The sequence below is a fragment of the Phodopus roborovskii genome, unplaced genomic scaffold (assembly GCF_943737965.1).
Source record: "Phodopus roborovskii unplaced genomic scaffold, PHOROB, whole genome shotgun sequence".
NCBI lineage: Eukaryota > Metazoa > Chordata > Mammalia > Rodentia > Cricetidae > Phodopus > Phodopus roborovskii.
Window position 1 is genome coordinate 11,939,086 of NW_026126461.1, and position 19,148 is coordinate 11,958,233.

The 19,148-nt window shown below is 36.5% G+C and overlaps 1 pseudogene; it reads right to left on the bottom strand.

Annotated features, from left to right (window-relative positions):
* Positions 1-1,449: 1,449 nt before the first annotated feature.
* On the bottom strand, positions 1,450-10,971 carry LOC127226601 (triosephosphate isomerase-like; annotated as a pseudogene).
* Positions 10,972-19,148: the final 8,177 nt, after the last annotated feature.

Here is a 19,148-nt window from a genome sequence, read left to right on the forward strand (position 1 = left end):
ACTTCCGATTCATTTCTTAGCCTTGCGGCTGACTTTTCATTAGACCCAGTGAGCTACTTAATGTTTTTATATTTTCACACAGTGCTTCCTACATAAGAGAGAAAATCAAGACTTACAACAAAGTCTTAGAAATTCAGGGAAGAAGATTTTTTTCAGAAACACTCCCATTTTTAATGAAATATAAAAGGTCCCTCGAATAGAAAATTATTGTAGAATTATGTGACAGATATTTCCCTGGGGCTCTGGAGAAGTGAAGATGGACGGAGGAGGTTGAGATGCACCCGAAAGCATCTCACATGTGACTCCCTCACCGCGGTCTTTTACAGATTTGTTCAACAAACATTTATTGAGCACCAGTGCCACACTGGGGACACAGTGATAGATAAATAAAGTTTTCTCTTCTAGAGGGGCTTACAATTCTATAAAGCCATGAAGGATGTAAGTAAATAGTGGCAAAATTCAGTGAAGCCATAGATCTTTCCACACTGCTCTGGGAACACAGAGAAGAAACAGCAAGTGAAGTCATTCTCTGTTTATCAAAAGTTTGCTGAGAGATGAGTATGCATGATTTACTTGGCACAGGTGATTGAGAATTGATCATGAATACACAAACACACAGAGATTCTACTTATTTGAAAGGTAATAATAGTAAAATGATGGATATGACAGAAGTACTGTTAGAAGGATTTTATAGTAACAACAACAAAGTACGTCTTCCTTTACCCCACTCACTACCTACCCTCTTTTACCATGTTCTTTTATTTCTCCCTAAATTCTTCAAATGAAAAAAATTAATACTTAAGTATTTAAGTCTGGCATATTTCACTTAACACAATTATTTATAGTAACATCCACTCTCCAGTAAAATACACAACTTTCTTCTTCTTTTTCTTCTTCTTCTTCTTCATTTTCTTCTTCTTCCTCCTCCTCCTTCTCCTCTTCCTCTTCTTTATCTTCTTCCTCCTCCTCTTCTTCCTCTTCCTCCTCCTCTTTTTCTTCCTCCTCCTCCTTCAGGCCATGTGTTTATTTCCTTTACATGTAAAATGGTTCACAAACACAGTACTAGGGCCTCGGCACTGTGGGAGAGGGGAACTTCCATGTCATCTTAGAGCAAGAGGATGTTGGCCTTAGTATACACTGAGAAGGAAAAGGAGGGTGACTTTACTCTCCTGCCCTTGCTGGGTTGGGCCTGAAGGGACAGAGTCTATTCCACTCCTTCACTCCCCCAACCAGGAAGCCGCTTTATTGAAATAGGTGACATTATTTCATGTATTGTAAGTGGTAAAGGGATTGGTCTGGTCCCAACCATTATAAGCAGCTGTAAAAGGAAGGTACAGTGTGGATTAGGACACAAGTTGGGGCAGATGACATCAGAAGCCTGTGAGTGGTGGGAGCAGTTCTAAGCTCCTGGGCCACCTAGTCCTAGCATAAAAGAGGGTAGGGGAGGTGGCTGGTGCTTATTGCTTGGCACTGATGATGTCCACAAACTCAGGCTTGAGGGAAGTACCTCCCTTGAGGAAACTGTCCACATCAGCTGGCTTAGCAGCTCTTTGCAGGTGGCTCCAGTCACAGACCCTCCAAAAATGATTCGGGTGTTTTGAGACACTGAATTGGAGACATTGGATTTCAGCCATCCCGGCAGCTTCTCATGAACTTTATGGGCCTGTTGAGGTGTTGCTGGTACCTATGGCCCATTCATAGGCCAGGACAACTTTGCTCCAGTTCTTCACATTATCTGCGATGATCTTGGTTTTCTCGAAAACAACCTTCTCGGTGATAGCAGCTTGCCTTTCAACTGGCTTCTACCCAATGCAGGAGATCACTCCAAGGCCTATGGCTAGGGCATGGGCCACTTTCTGTCCAATCAACTCATCTGACTTAGGAGCCCATAGGGCTCATCTCCCTAGTGAAGGAAGGCCCCTCTGGTCACTTTGTAGCAGTTCTATGCAGCCACAGAAATCGTGGAATGTAACTTCTGCCTGGCAAAATCGATGCAGGCGATAGGGGGTGCACAAATCACCTCGCTGTCTCCTGGAACCTCGGCAGCACTCAGGGTGCAAATGAGTTCTCCCAGTCACTTCTCCCTCCCATTCATCTTCCAGTTGCTCCAGAGGACTTTCCTGGAAGGCGATACTGCGTTGTGACTGACTCACAGAAGGTCAGTGTGTGAGCGCCCGAGTTCTTCTTTATAGATGAGTAAAATTCCTTTGTGCACACTTGTATGTGCACACGCACATGTGTGTGTCCTGTGTTCTCTGTTCATTCATACATTTGTGAGCACCTAATTCTTATTCTTATATTTGGCTATTATGAAGAGCATATCGGTAACCCCTAAGCACAGGTAGGCGTGTCAGTCCTAAAGAAAATTCACTGATTCATACAAGCATAATTTGTATTTCTATATTAGATATGTACTGTTGAATTTGAGTAACCGCCATATTTAATTCCACAGAGAATAGTCTGAATTGCATTCCCAGCAGTAATTAGTAAAATGCTTTTTCTGCCCACAATACCATGATTATTTGTTCATATTGCTTTCAAAATGAGGGCTGTTTAGCCTAGTATGATTGTGATTGATTCAGTTTTGATTTTTATTTCCCCAATAGGTAAATATATTGAACATTCTATCATAAATTCATAAATTTAATTTCTATGCAGGAAAATTTTAAAGGGTATCTACTAGGGGCTGGAGAGATACTAGACTTGGAGAGAACCCAGGTTCAGTCCTTAACTCCCACCTGTTGACTCAAAACCATCTGTAACTCTAGTTCAATAAATTTGGTGCCCTCATTTGATCATGTGTGCGCTAGACATACACATCAAGCACATACACAACACATACAGGCAAAACAAGTAAAATAAGATGATATAAAAACTAAGCATGAAGATAAATAAATAAATACAAAGGATATCAACTTAATGAGTTGCATGGTTCCTTTATTAATTATACTATCAGATCTTCTGATGCTTTGTGTTTGTTTGTTTACAAATTTAGATATTAATTTCCTTTAGGATGAATAGCTATCCAAAGAGATCTCTCATTCTATAGGCCCTCTCTATACCTCTGTTGACTATTTTGATGTGTAGAAATTTTGAATTTGATATAATCTCATGTCAAGGCTTGCCTTAACTTCCTGAATTACATAGCACTACGGAGAATGTAATTGCCTGTGCATAGATATTACAGGATTGCTATTACACCTATGATTTAACGTCATTTCAAAGTTTAGAGCAATATATTAATGCCTTTGAATCATTTCAAGGTGATTATTGTACATGACATGAAGGCTGTAGGGTATATGGGTAGGTTTGGAAAATGGAAAGAAGAGAATATTATAATCATTATACTCTCAAAAAAAGAACATGATTTTTAAAAAATACTGGTGATATTAGTATGGTGCTAGACTGATATTTCTCAAAGGTCCATTGAGGTGGGTCATTAAAGCAACTTATAAATTGACAACAACCACTCAATATGCACAATTTTTAAGTCCATTCCCAGTGGATACATTTATAAACACTCTTAAACTTAACCCTTATAAAATCTTACAGAAGAGGATTCTAAGTGTGATACCCTAGTTTCATCTCTGCAGCAGACCTTCTGTGGCATGTCCTCACTCTCTGACCTCATTACCAGAGACCTAAGTGAGTAGATATGGGTAGAACACTCTGTTTTCCACCTTCCCTAGACAAACCCTACTTTCTAACTATCAGGTTAGAAAACCCAGATAGACATTTTACCTGAAATACCAAGTGCCCACACCTTCAGAACCCACATTATTTTCCTAATAACACACAGCCACCGCACTTTCCTAAGGAACACAAAGGAAACATAAAGCTATGCATAAAACATCTACTCAACAAGTACAAGATCAGATACCAGCACCTGGAATTACAATCTTTCCAACCACAGTGAAGAGGCCAGTAAATAGGGAAGGCATGGAGAAAATACTGCCAAGAGGAGTGTTGAACAATTAACTTTGAAACCCAGAAAAATACACTTCTAATACTGGTAATTGACTACAAATATAGAAACACATCACTTTCTTTTACAGGCCAAGGAGAAAGCAGAGTTGGGAAGGCTTGATGTCTTTGTCTAGATACTCCTATCTAAATGTTAATACAAAATTGAGAGGTCCAGCTGCTATTGTGCAGCCATGGACAAATCAAGAAAAAAACGTTAAAACTCTTAACCAAAAAAGGTGATGCCTTATTGAGCCAATTGCAGCATGCCCTTCCCCTTCAGTCATAATAATTTAAATTATAAAAGGTTTTCATTTATTGAAGAATATTTCATGTTTTGTATTACCATCAGCCCTATTAATCCTAAATGTTATATATTTAAGATACTGGCATGTAGACAGCAAATTATCAATAAATTATACACTCTTATAAGATTGGATATTTAAAATATTATTTATAGGATCTTTTATGAGTCAGTAAATTGCTTATCTGTAATATCAAGCTATAAAAATAGAATAAATGCAATATATGATATAATCTACAAATGTGGATAAAACAGCTATTAATATGTCAGAATTTTAAGTATTAATATTGGTGGAAGTAAAGTATGGCTTCATTTTTTTCTTTAAGTTTCAAGGGTATACAAATGAATGCTTGATAGATTTAAAAGTAAACAAGGTAATTGTTTAATGATGAAATACCGTCATGAATTAGAAATAATGAGTAGATTGCCCATAGCATTAAATGAATGAGAAAACTGAATGAGAAAAATGAGTTACTTTTCTAGAGGTAGGTGGCTTACTTTTAAGAGTCTTCATGTTGACCAAGGGTAAAATTGAACAGAAATGACCAGTTCTCTAATCTTCAACAACAGTACAAGCTTTCGATCTGTATTCATTGACAGCTAGGCCTGATCACCTACAGCTTGCTAGCTAATTCCACTGAAAAGGAATCTAACAAAACCAGTGGTCATGTGAAGCAAGACACTGCACTGTGTCTACAAAAGTAGTAGCCATATGTGAAGCTGTGTGAAACTATAGCTAACAAACTGTTAAGTTAGACTACATTAAAGTATTTGCCACATAAAGGACTTTCTCATAAAACCCTTATTAATAGAGGACAGGCTTGGCCTCATCTTGAACTAACATCACACCTTCTTTACACTGAGATTTTGATTTATTTCCTTCAATCTTTGTGTAAATCATTTGTGACCTTTCAGTATAGGAAAGTAGTATTTACTCTTGGGGAAAAATACCTTTCAATCAGAAAAAATAAATGTAAGATACTCATATCTTTCCTGGTATTCTAGAAGTAATGCTTCTGTTATTTTAGCCAAATTTCTGCACATTCAAAAGTGATCTTCCCAAGGAAAAAGCAAGCACATTTTCTGAGAACGATGTGGTGACACTTTCTCAGAAACAGTTCATTTGGAGGATTGAAGGACATGGTGTTCTTTAATGTCATTTGCTTAATTACAGGGTATATTTTGGTCTCTCAGTAAAGGTACATTCTTTAATTAGTGATCATTAAACAAAGGAAACAGTGGTTGTGCAAGCTAATCCAACCTGCTTCATGTCTATGCACACCTCACTAGCTGATGTGTTTTAATGTTAAATTTAAAAGAACAAAAGCATTAGGCTTCATAACATATGAGTTTAAAATTTCTACATGTCCAAAATGTTATTTCATTTAGAAGACGCCCACATTTGTTCATTTAGTCATATTCTGTGAGTTCATGTTGATAAAAAAGAAAAAAAAATCAGTGTGACAGTTAACACAGTGAAAAAACAGCCTATGATACCTACAAAAATTAAATTCTCACTCATGACAGAAAAGTCTCCTGGTTCTGAGCTTGTAGTCACTCTGCTTTTGTTACTTATACCTTTGCCCCATTATTAAACATCTTGAAGCTTCCTTCACAGGTTCCACTGTTGCAAACTAGCTTCAGACTGAAGTGTTCCTCATTAGTTTGGTACAGTAGTAATGGCAAAGGAAACTACTCTAATAGTAAGCCTTCGCACGTGTTTCTAGGCTCCCTATAAGCCTCATACTTAAAGGAAATTGTTAAAATTAGAATGGGTTCAGACTCTGTGAGTATGTGTGTAAATGTGTGTGTGTGAGTGTGTGTGTGTGTGTGTGTGTGTGTGTGTGAGAGAGAGAGAGAGAGAGAGAGAGAGAAGTATGTGTACACGTGTATATAAACAAGCTGTTGCTAGTACAGACTTATGTAGATGTTACAGGTAAGTATTGACTGTCTCCCATTTTCTCTACTTTCATTATTGAAGCACAATCTCTCATCAAACCTGGATCTCTCTGGTTTGTCTACATACATTTGTTTAGAGAGACTTGTTGATCTTTGCCTCCCTTGCAGCCCAGTACTGAGGTGACACACATGTGCCTCTGCAGCCGGATGGTTCATTAATATCAAAAATTTAATTCAGGTCTACACTCTTGGGCAAGAAGGCTTTTTCATACTCAGCCATCTCCCCAGAACCAAGGTTTGTGCAGTCAGAGAAATACAGGAAATGGTAGAATTTCAAAAATATTCTGATTGCGAACATTGTGATCTTAGTGCTTCGGACAACGATAAAACCCACTGAGCAGCTGTTAAACAAAAATAAAAACTGGATTTTCCTGACAAGGAAAAGGAGGCAGTATAAGAACATGACAAAGACGATTTAGAGTCTAGTGCTATCATACTAGCTTGGTTATCCTTTCGCAGAAATATGAGCTAGCTATCTACTATGACATTATTAAGGATCTTAGTCATATTTATGTGTATTTGGAACTGTAAACTGTGACCCCTAACAATGACAATCTCTGATTAATATCAGATTAGATGTCAGAGTGCCAATGTGTCATTATTGAAGAATGAGTAAATACTCGTTTATAAATATTTCTATGAAAGATGATCAATGTATAAAATGATTTAAAATAATCTTTGGTGCACAAAGAGTAGAAATTATTATTATTATTATTATTATTATTATTATTATTAGATGAGTTTTAAAGTTTATTCAAGGTTCACATATAGAGGTAGAAGAAGAAGTATTACTTAGATTATTTTCCTGGATGTATCTTTAAAAACATCCACTAATAATGTCTGCCTACTTACTGCCATTTCAAATCTTTTTCAAGAGTCAACATTGTTACCAAACATAAACATTGCTTATCCTCTTCTGTCAATTCTCAGTGTCAAATACAGGGTCAGCATTCAATAATATGACAAAGCCAACAAAGGCTATTGTCCTTTCATTACAGTGTGATTTCTTGATATACCATTTCTTCCCTTTACAAACAGCATAAACTAAAATGTCGTGAAAGAAATAATCTACCATAATGGTCTCTGGGTCATCTTGCCTCTAATTGTCTTTGTCCTGAGAAAAAGAAAAACAAACTAAAACCCAAACCCAATATTTACACAAAGACAAAACTCAAATTATTGCATTTGGAGAAATACTTATGCATATATCTGAGTATATGTATAAGTACTTATTTAATGACATTTAAAGGAAATACATTTCACATTTATTTTAGTTATATAAAGTTACATCATTAAGCAAAAGTATTAAAAACATAAGAATTCTAGTTAAAATGTGTTAAAAGACTCTGTCTGATGCTGTGTTTTAGCAAAATCACGATCTTTCACCAAATTCACCTTCTTAAGGAGTAGTCTTTAATTCCTATTAAAAATAGAGCTTCTTAGCTCAAACATTACACAGATAAGATATTCGGAATTATGTTTTCAGAAGGAACTTTCTGTTTCTATTTGTACTGACATTTAAACGTTCTTGAAAGCATTTGTTCAAAGAATAACAGTTCTATACATCCATGACTACTTCCTTCCAACCCCCCAACCACCATGGGCCCACCACTTCATCATCATCTCAGATTCTTTTTTCACTTAATTATTTCTTCTAACTACAAATCTGAGTTCAACTAGTGCTTTCACATGAACAGGCATGTGTTGCCATGCACTGGGATGTGTGCAACCTGCCAATAGACACGTCTGCTAAATAGAGTGACCCTCCCTCAGTAGCAATTAACTGCCAATGACTCTTTCAGGAACAGTGGACACTGGGGGCTTCTCCCAAACCATGCTGGACTTTGGATTCCCAGTAACCACAGATGCCACAAATGGGTTTGTGGAAGAGCTACATTATGGGCAGAAATCAGCATTTGCCAACATTGTATTATTTCCACCCCTTTTTCCTGGAAGGTTCTTGAGTTTTGCATGGAGGAAGGTAAATATGGATGATCCATTCATACCTGAGCACTCAAAATTATTTATCTGTAGCACTCTCAGAAGTTTTGAGTCTGCATTCAGTGTTGCCCATTGCAAAAGTCACCTGCTCTGATCAAGGCTGAGAGCAAAACAAATCTACAAATACCAATTTTTTTCAGTTAATTTTTAAAATTTATTTTACATACCAACCACAGTTTGTCCTGGCTACTCTCTTCCCTTTCCATTTCCCTTTACCACTTCCTTTCTCCCCTGTCCCATCCACTCCTCAGAAAAGCTAAGGCCTCTCAGGGGAGTAAACAGAGCTTGGCATAGCAAGTTGAGGCAGGACTAAGTTTCTCCCTGTTGTATCAAGGTTGAGTTAGGCAGCCCCCCAATAGGGAATGGGTTCCAAAGAGCCATGTCATGCAATAGGGATATATCCCTGGCTCATTTCTAGGGGCCCCACAAAGAGACCAAGATATACGTCTTGCCCAAATGTAGAGGTTCTAAGTAGGTCCCACGAAGACTCCCTAGATGTTGGTTTAAGTTTGTGAGCCCAAATCAATTTTTAAAAATTATGAAATATGCTTCCACATTAGAAAGTTCCCCATGAACACCGATATGTAGTTTAAAAATGAAATAGATATAATAAAGATCCCTTGCATTACTTAACCCACAGTAGGATGTTATGGAATTTTGACACTTTTGTTTTCTACATGTTGTACGCCAACATATATTCAAATTATACTTGAAGGGACAAAAATGATATGTCCTCATTTTTACCATGAACATGAATGAATCTAAGATTTAATCAGAAATATCTTTTTTTGTAGAAGCTTTGAAAGTAAAATTTTAATGTAGATCTCAATGGTACCCTCACTATCACCTTTACTTGTTATGTATACAAATGTTTTAACAAAGAAGCTGTAAGCATAACACAAACATCATGAGCCTGGAGCTAAAATTAGTTTATTTAGCATTATGACTACTTATACCAGCATTTAAGACCTATTAGAACATAAGATTAGTAAAGTTTTATTGTTATAACTAATTAGTAAATGGAACAAAAGGCCCCATCCACTGTAAAAACATAGTTTTATACAACAATGAAATTAGTATGGAAACAAAGAACTAATATAAAGAAAACATAAACTTTACTGAAAAACTTGAAGAAAACTTGAGTTAATAGTCACAAAATTTGTTTATGAGAGATGACTTGATGGTGAAAAAATGGTAAGGGAAGTCAATGAAAAGAGAAGGAACACTAAAAAATATATTTATCAAAACAAATTCTACATGTAACTCTGGAAGCAGAAATTGTTGTCCTTGTATAATTTTTATCTGCACTATAATGAACATTTAATAAGCTGTGCTTTAAATATTAAAGCACACTTTTAATGTGCCTTTGGGGCATTAATCACACAAGACATGATTAATTAATCAATGATCCAGTTAATCTTTCAATTAATGAATCAGTGACTGATAATTGGGTTTTGGTGACCACCCTTGAGTTTAAAAGTCTTCATAGAATAAATATAATCACATTCCTTTGACAAGGACTTGCTATAAAAGGACTGTTGCCAAAGCTATAATAATTCAAGTAATAAACTAGACAAAAATAAAGTGTGAAATAAATTCTGTGAGTATGTACTTATATAAATAAAGTGTAATATGTAAATGAATGACTGACAAAACTTCCATTTTCCCATGGTTAATGTAGCTGATACACTGTCAAGCAACTAGAAAGTAAGCGACTACCTCCTACCCATCAAGTGTACATTCTTTGTGGTTACAACGCTCTAAAGAGCAGAGAACAGAAAGGGAGGGGATCAGAGCCTCACAGTGGAGAGACTGGTAAACATGCTTTGGCTGGGCAATCAAGCTCAAAGCCAATCATGGTGAATCAGGCTGATAGGACAGACCCTTGACATGATGTGATGAGTGAGACACTCTTCCTCTGTGGTGCTCCCTTGAATTGCCTATAACCCAACTCTAATCACGAGGAAAACATCGGAAAATTTTCAGTGAAGGACCATTCTACAGAATGTCTGGTGTTTATCATTATTAGAGAAGGGATAACACAATCGGATAAGCTGTGTAAGAGCAGCTTATCTCCTGTGAAATGTAAAATGAGGAGAGCTAAAAAAAATTACAGCACGTTTATCTCACAAAATACAAATAAATTCACAGAATGGTCCAAATTTAAATAGAATCGTTTTATATCTGTTTAGGGAATATATCTGACATGCTATAATTCCTTATGCTATTACACAAACACAATGTATTATGAAGGAAATACAAAATTAAAAAATAAAAAAGGCTTAATAGCAAAACCGAGATCCATATATTTAGAAGACACCATTAAATATTAATAAAAACTAAAATTTGGTTTGGGAAAACAAAGTCAGGAGGCACTGTACAATGTTTTAAAACTTTCCAGTTGTCTTCATGCACCTTCATGCCTGCTATTTGTTTCAAACCATTTTTTCACCAAGAACTTTCACCCTAACTAGGTGACTTTCGCTATTTGGCTTATGAAGTAGGGACTACAATTAAGGGTAAGCAGAAGGGGGAGGAGCCAGTTTACATCTATTCTGGAAACAGCTTTGCCACTCTAGCAGCAGAAGTAGAGAGAAACTTGTACGAGGTTCCTAAAACAGCCCCAGACCACACACTGGCAGCTCTGGAGTAGATACTGAGCTCTGGAAACTTGGAGTGCAGGAGCTTGGCAGCAGGTATAGGACCTCACCTCCACAGCAGCATGTGTAGGTCCGCAACGCCATGGTAGCAGGTGCAGGTCCTCAACTCCAGCTGCCGGCAACGTACTGCTTTCTATTCTCTCACCCTATCTACTCTTGCAACATCGCCACCTCCCTTTATTCTAGGCAACGGTTCACACACTTTGGTACCCTTACCAAATGTATGAAACGTTCTACGTTTGATATAGTCAATGTAACTTCTACCATTAAAAAAAAAAAAAAAAAAAAAAAAAAAAAACAAAACTTTTTAAGATTTGTTCTCCTGTAAGTATGAATGTGCACCACGTGTGTGCCTGATGCCCACAGATGACAGAAGAGGGTGTGAGATCCCCCGCAGCAAGGACTCATCTTTGCCTTTGAATGGCTGTTCTTCTCAAGGGCCTAGATTTTCCTGCAAACCAAACCTCTACAGAACCGTCTAGACATTTTTCTTGCAGGCACTAAAGTAGCTCTAGGTTCTCTTTCCTGTGGTCACCACGGGTTCTTATGGCCAAGCTGGGAAGATTTCAGTCATGGATTTTATTCTCTTAGAGTAGTCATGTCCCCTTTCCATTATTTTTCTAGCATATTCTACAAAGCAGCTAAAAATGTTTCCTTACATACATAAGATACCTGTCAATTAACTAGAAGGTACTTTTAAGATCCTATAAGGGTTCTAGGGGTAAAGGTAAGTGGTATGTAGTCACAGAACAGAAATGCAACTATCAAGAAGGGAAATCCAATAAGAATAAGATTGGTTTTACAAATCGTCGTTTATGCTCTGAATCTCTTACTATCACAGTGAGTGGTTACCGCCAAAATAAATAAATAAATAAATAAATAAATAAATAAATAAATAAATAAAATGACTTCTTGTCATAACAATGCTCTAACAGTTGTTTCCCTTTGGGCTATTACCTTACTGTCATACACCCTTTGATGTGTCCCGAAGTTTTGATAATATAATTCTATTGTTTAGTCTCATTTGTAACAATTATGAATATGCATGTTGTACACAGGCATTTGCAACTCCTTGGTTGAATTATAATTTCCCTACAATAATAAATATTGTTTTACTAAAATGTCAGTGTTTATAGGTTATTCTGTGTGTGTGTGTAACAATTCTTATAAAAAATTCTTACTTTGGAAAAAATGTATATGATGATTTTCCCTCAAGTTTGACTACTGTTAAACAATATAATGACAAAACTTTGTAGAATGATGGATGTTTATTATCTTAGGATAAAAGAATTCCTAAGTCAAGTATATTTTCAATTTTAAAAGTTTTATATATGTGTATGTGTGTGAGAGATGTGTTTGTATCAATGAGAATTCATATTTATTATACTTGAAATAAAACATATGCTGTTTAATTATCATATACACCAAAATATAATACATATTTGGTTTAATATACCAGGTATATCTGGGCTTATCACATTTATGCATGGCATATATAAATAGAGCTATGCATTTCTCATATACTGAATATTATCTAAATTAAATATAAAATGGATAAATCTGTGTATTCATGTTGTGATGCTTTTGGCTATATTCAGTACTAAATTTTCTCAATATTGTGCTCATTAAAAGCAGAAATACACTAGCTACTGCTTCACTTAATTCAGTGTAAATGCTGGATACTTTGTTAGCCTTTAGAAAAAAAATGAATTTTTATTGGAGTTTGTTCCTAGAAGATACATTTTTTTTTATCTTCAGTAGAGTTTTCTGAGACTATTTTTTTTTTTTTTTTTTTTTTTCGTGAGAATGAGAAGCACCTAAACTCCATTTAGGGCAAAGTATTTCCAAATATGTTATCTACAGGTATAGAAACGCCTGACATTTAAAACAGACTGGTAGCAAATGTCTAAGCACTGAGCACTTTAGAAAATGAACCATTAAGCCAACTGCCTCTACATGCCATCCTCTAATGTCATAACAGCCTCCAAGAGAGAGTGACAGCTCCAGTCAGCAGTGGCTAACCTATCACTGCTGTGAGGACCGGCCTTCAGCAGCTCAGGGACTGAGGGGTATACAGGAGTCAGTGAACTAATCAGAAAACTTGTTTTTTCTATCTGAGGGGGTAAAACTAAACTCTCTGGTGCAGGCTCTCCCTGTTGTGGACAAAACTTAACTCTCTGGAGCCCGTGAATAGGAAGCAAAACACACACTCATACTCACACACACACACACCTCCAACATACTAGTATCTCAATCTCACCTAGGGTGGTGATGAATGGACTGCTTTCAACAGGTCGGAGTAATGGAAGAGCAGATTCGGAGAAGGGAACTACTGGACAGACAAACAGATACATAAGGACTTTTCTGAGAGCCAGAGCTCAGTTCTTTATTTTAGTATTCATTCTGTTGCTTGTTCTAATCTATTCCTTTTCTGCTCTGTTCTTCTCTGATGTTTTCCTTCTATTCTTAATTTTTTTCCCTCTACTTTCTGATGTCTTCTATTACAAGTAAGGTTTTTCTCCCGGTCTGGGCCCACCGCAGCACCAGCCCCAAATAACACATAGAGACTATGTATTTGATATAAAGCTGTTGGCCAGGTACTTGTTTCTTATCGGCTAGCTCTGTCTTAAATATTAACCCATTTCTATTAATCTAAGTATTTCCATGTGGTCTCATCTTACCAGAGAGGGGCTGGCGTTGTGCTCTCCCCGGTTTCTACATCTTGACTCCTCCTTACTCCTTCCTGTCTCCTCCTGTTCTCCTAGTCCCGCCTATCTTGCTTTCCTATTGGCCAACAGTGCTTTACTCATTAACCAGTATGAGAAGCACATTTACAGAATGGCATCTCCCATCAGTCTTCTTTCTCCGTCTTTCCTGAAGTTCTCCTTCTCATATGTCTTTTCTTTTTCCTTTACAGCTTACATACCCTAGTGAAATTTTCCAAGCATTATAAAAAATACAATGTATTACAGTGTATTGCAGAAATAGAATGCAAGAGAAAAATTACATTCTATTTTAAGTGAATGAATACAATGAGTACAAGTGAAAAACTGCATGTCTTCCATACCCCTTAAACGAGTAAACATTTCAGTATTACAGGTGAAAAATAAGTTTTCCCAAGAATCCACATACACTCATGCCCAAGTAACTTGTTATAGATTAATAGTGTATAAGCAAGTAAATAAAGTATTTTTCTCAGCCAGTTCTTTTGCTGGCAGGATGCATTTTGCCCTTACAAAGAGAGGTTCAATCACTTCATCATTTATCTCAAAAGGTAATCTTATAACATATCTTAAAGGAATCACTAATCTAATCTTTTATATATGAGAAAGCACTCGGTCAGCTCTACTTTAAATCCTCAGATTGCATGCCCACTCATCAACAGTTTATATATCAGGAAGCTGAGGGTAGAAGTGGAAACAAAGAATTAATCATCACCCTTGGTCACCATCCTAGCAAGAAAGGTACATCAGCCAGCAAGAGCCAGTCTACCACTGTTCTTGTTTCTTGGCCTCAACAAATACTTCACTCAACTATGTGCCTTTCTAAACTTTAAATTGTTCCCCAAGATTTTCCACTGAAAATCCATTAACAGAAATATCTTAACCTAACCATACTAACAATTATACAAGTTTAAATTCCTTCTAAGTGTTGTGATTGAATCATTAATTTGCTCCAGCAGCAATGCTTTGAAAACGTCAGTCACTATTATTATCAGTACCAGTGACACTGCCCAGTGAGTGGCTAGAAACCCCCCGAGAGATTTCATACAAACCATAGATTATAAAGAATAGGGTGACCATGAAGGCAACAATCAGCGCTATGCTCACTGACAGCACAGGGTCCTCAGGTCACCAGGATATATAATCCTCAGAGCTTTGCCTCTCCAAGACTCACTCAGGTGTGGCTTTGCCAGCCACCCAGCTGTGTTCCATGAGTACCAGCTGCCTGTTGTTCCTTTAGCATGGCCCCTGACACTAAACATTGGACACAGTTGTTCCTGCCTGTTCTCTATACAGTAATGGCTGGCAGGGTTGATGCTGTCTGCTTGTGATGGACAAAGCCACATTTTGTGTAAATATTGGTTAAGATGACTCATGTGATTGAAAATTTAAGGAGAAACCTAGAAACGGCAGAACACACCTGTTACCTCAACACAGGGGATCCGAGGCAGAATTCATGTGAATTCCAAGCAAGCAAGAAATGCATAGTAAAACCTAAAAACCTCATCTAAAGCAAAAGGTCTGCCTCACAAAACCAAAAACAATGCAAAAAAAGAAAGAAAGCTTAGGGGCATGAATATATTACTAATAACTGCTAACCAAATTATTTTAAAAATATACTATTTTTAAAAGATAATTTATGTCTGTTTGAATAATTGTTTCTTCTTTGTAAACAATTTGCATACATTATTGGAATACAATACAATCTATGTTTTACTCCAATTTTATTAGATGGATGCCAATCTAAACACTTCTTTAGTATAATTATGAAATTATATCTCCAAATCCTGTCATATTTCCAGCATATACTTAGAAGGCCTGAGAAGACATAGCTTGCCAAGAGCAGTCTTTGTTTTGTAATATCTGTTAGACAAGCTTTGTCCTATCCAGTCAATCACAGTTGTTATTTATCCTGCATCATCTCTGCCCTGGTATTCAGCCTTTGTCCCAAGTTTTCTCTTAAATATGACCTATCCATGACAGACATATATAACCTGTCCTTCAGTATTACAGGTTTTACATTGTCATATACCTTCTTAATTACTTCACTCTCTCCAAACACTTTCCTTCACATCCAGTTTACCTTTCTTACAATTAGGAATTTTCTAAATACCTTGTTCAGACATTAACATCTCTAACACAACCACAAGAGAAATAGTCCAGCACAACAGAAACAATAGACTTACACCTTGTCATCATTTCTAGAAGTAGGAAAATCATTTCCCCCTTTTTATCCAGAAAGGGGAAATCATACACATTTTATTTTTTGTTTGTGTCATGCAGCCATCTTTTAAAAAGGCTACTTGGCTACAGCAGCATTGGGTAAGAGGGAAAATGAAACTTTTCTCATTTTTACCTTCCATCCTAATATTTCATTATATGTCTAACATTGACTTTTAATGACCTTTATCAAAGCACCCCCTTTTAGTTATCTTCCCTTGGTTTATGTCTTGACCACTGTTCTTTCTTTCGTATTTTAAAAATTACATTATGTGTATACTCTAGTGTCAAGCTGTGTGTATGGGTGTCCAAGGGCAATTTGCAGGAGTTATTTCTCTCCTTCTGCCATGTGAATCCAAGCGGTCAAGCTTGGGCTATCAGGCCTGTTGGCTTCATTACCACTGAGTCACCCTACGAGTCTGCTGTTATCTCTGTGTCTTATCATGTGCTCCTCCTTTCCTGTATGAGCACTTCTACACATGGCAAGTTTCAGAAACTCTGATTCAATGAAGTCATTCTACTCCCAGTGATTTTACTTTTCCCCTAGTTTAATATTTTAATATGTATGCTTGAACCACTTACCTTTTCAAATAACACTTAGCACTCAGAGTTAGCAAACATCAGAATGAATAATTTTACATATGATCCTAAATGTATTTGATTACAAAATTATAATATGTTGCCATTTTAATGGAAAATTCTGTTTATGTGAACATACTTGATATAATTTCATTTAAATTAAAAATTATTCTGAAATAAAATATCAGTTTACTTTTCTATCTCCACAGGAAATATGCGACACCATTCATCCTTATTTTATCTAAAATTATATTTATCTGACTACATATAATTTTCAGAAAATATTTTTAAGTAACTGCTTTATTGAGTATTGTACTTATTCCCGCTATAGATGCCAAGCAATAAAAGAATTGAACTGTAACTTTGAGAAGGATATTAGTTATTTTTCTGTTGCCATGTTAAACATGTTGTCAAAAGCAACTTGAGGAAAGGCTCGTCTTGGCTAAGAGTTTGAGGTTACAGTACATTATGGTGGGGAACTGAGTGGTGTTAGCTTGACAAAGCTGATCCCATGATGTCCCACTAAACTAGAAGAATGATCTTATCCATACTTCTTCACTTAATACAGCCCAGGATCTCTGCAGTTAAGAGAGGTCTTCTCACAGTTAAGATAGGTGTTCCATAGTTAAAAGGAGTCTTCCACTATTAGGATGGGTCTTCACAGTTAAGATGGTCTCAACACATCAATTAGCCTAATCAAGATAATTCCTTTCAGAAGTTCTCAAATCTACATAATCCCCACAGGTATGCCTTAAGGCCTTCCTACTAAATTCTGAACTAAGTGACAAGAAAAACAAACGTCTTACACAGGAAGAAATTAGCATACAGTAATGGCAATATCTACATCTACCATATGGAAGGTTTTCATAAGATATATCTATATTCAGTACATATTTGGTATATATGTATGTAATTTTGTAATATTGCAAAAAAGTTGAAATACTCACTCACCCATCTTATCCCAAAGTCCTCATATCTTATTGTATTGTCTAATTGGCACCATGCTTTTAGGTACATAAATACATACATTCCTAAACATGTCAATTTCAGAAAACAAAATAAATTTCAAGGAGAAATTTTCAAAATACCGTATTTTGTTATCTTTACAGTTTACAGTTTGAAGTGTCATAATACACATACTTCGATATGATAGCTATTAACTTCTTGTCATAATGATAATTAAATACTGAATAATAGTCTTTGAAACAGTCAACCCATGTATATAGAGAGTGGAGCAATTGATAGTCTGGTGGCAGGAATCCCTTAGCCTAACACAAGTGTGTCATCTAGCAGCAGTAACAACACCTGAAGAAGGCATGACCTGAACATGTCATTTCCCAGAGATACGTAGAATAATTAGAGTTGGTAATCACATCAAATAACAGAAATTTCTAACTAAACAATTCTCAACCTTTCATATTCTGGTTAATTAAAATTTATCCTGGATACCTGTTGTTTTCAGGCTGTTCAATTCTTTTTTATTTACTTTTGTTTTATTTCCTTAACTGAAAATAGATGGTTTTCATGTATAATATATGCTGTTTATAGTTTCCCATTCCTTTACTTTTTCCAATTCTTCCCCACTACACCTTCCCTCCAGACCCACTCTCTTCCTGTGCATTATTATAAAACATAATAAACATAAACATAGAAGACTAAATAAAATTCAGTGAGATAAAAGAGAAGGCCTCACATTGAGGCTGGACTAGAGCACCAGTGACAGTCACAGGAATCAGACTCTCATTCAAACACTCAGGGATCCCTTAAAAACCCATACACACACACACACACACACACACACACACACACACACACACACACACACACACACACAAACACACACACACACACAGAGAGGGGGGGAGGAACCTGGTGCAGACCTATGTAGGCCTTCATATTTGCTGGTTTAGTCTCCGGTGAGTTCATATGAACCTTGCCTAGTTGATTCAGAGAGCTTGTTCTCCTAAGGTCCTCCAACCCCTTTGACTCTTACTTCTGATGCATTCACTGATGTCTAAGGGAGGGATTTGACAGAGATAATCTCACTTAGCCCTATATATTCCAAGGACTCTCTTTTGTATCACGTCTGGCTGTGGGTCTCTGCATCTGCTCCTGTCTGCTGCAGGAAAAGGCTTTTCTGATGAAGACTGGATAAGGCACTGATGTAAGAGTAGAATAGGATACAACTGAGAGCTGTTTTATGCTATTTAAAGAATAGTGTATCTACTATTTTTTTTTTAAAGAATAGTAGTGTTTGCTTATATGCTAGGTCTCTGAGCTATATGGTCTCTCTCTGGTTCTTGGTCATTCAAGGAGTGATAGGTGTGTGTTTTTTCTCATCATGGAATGAGCTTTCATCTGAACGGACATTGGTTAACTATTCCCACAGTTTCGGTGCCACCATTACCCAAGCATCTAGCTTACCTTGTGGGCGGGATAGTTTATAGATCAAAGGTTTTGTGGCTGGGTTGGTGTTTACATTTCTGTTTGGGTAGCTTGCAGTGTACCTTCACACGTGAAAGACACTGAGGACATAGAGGTAAAGGATCGCCTTCAAATATCTTAAGTTTGCCCTTAACATTTCACTTGTTTGCCCAAATTTTTTGTTGAATTTGGAAAAAAATTTATTCAAAAATCAATGGATTACAAACTTTAAAATGATTTCTCTTATATGAGTGGTATACACAATTACTATAAACTTATTTATAGAGAAAATTAATTATAATAATTAGAGCTGCC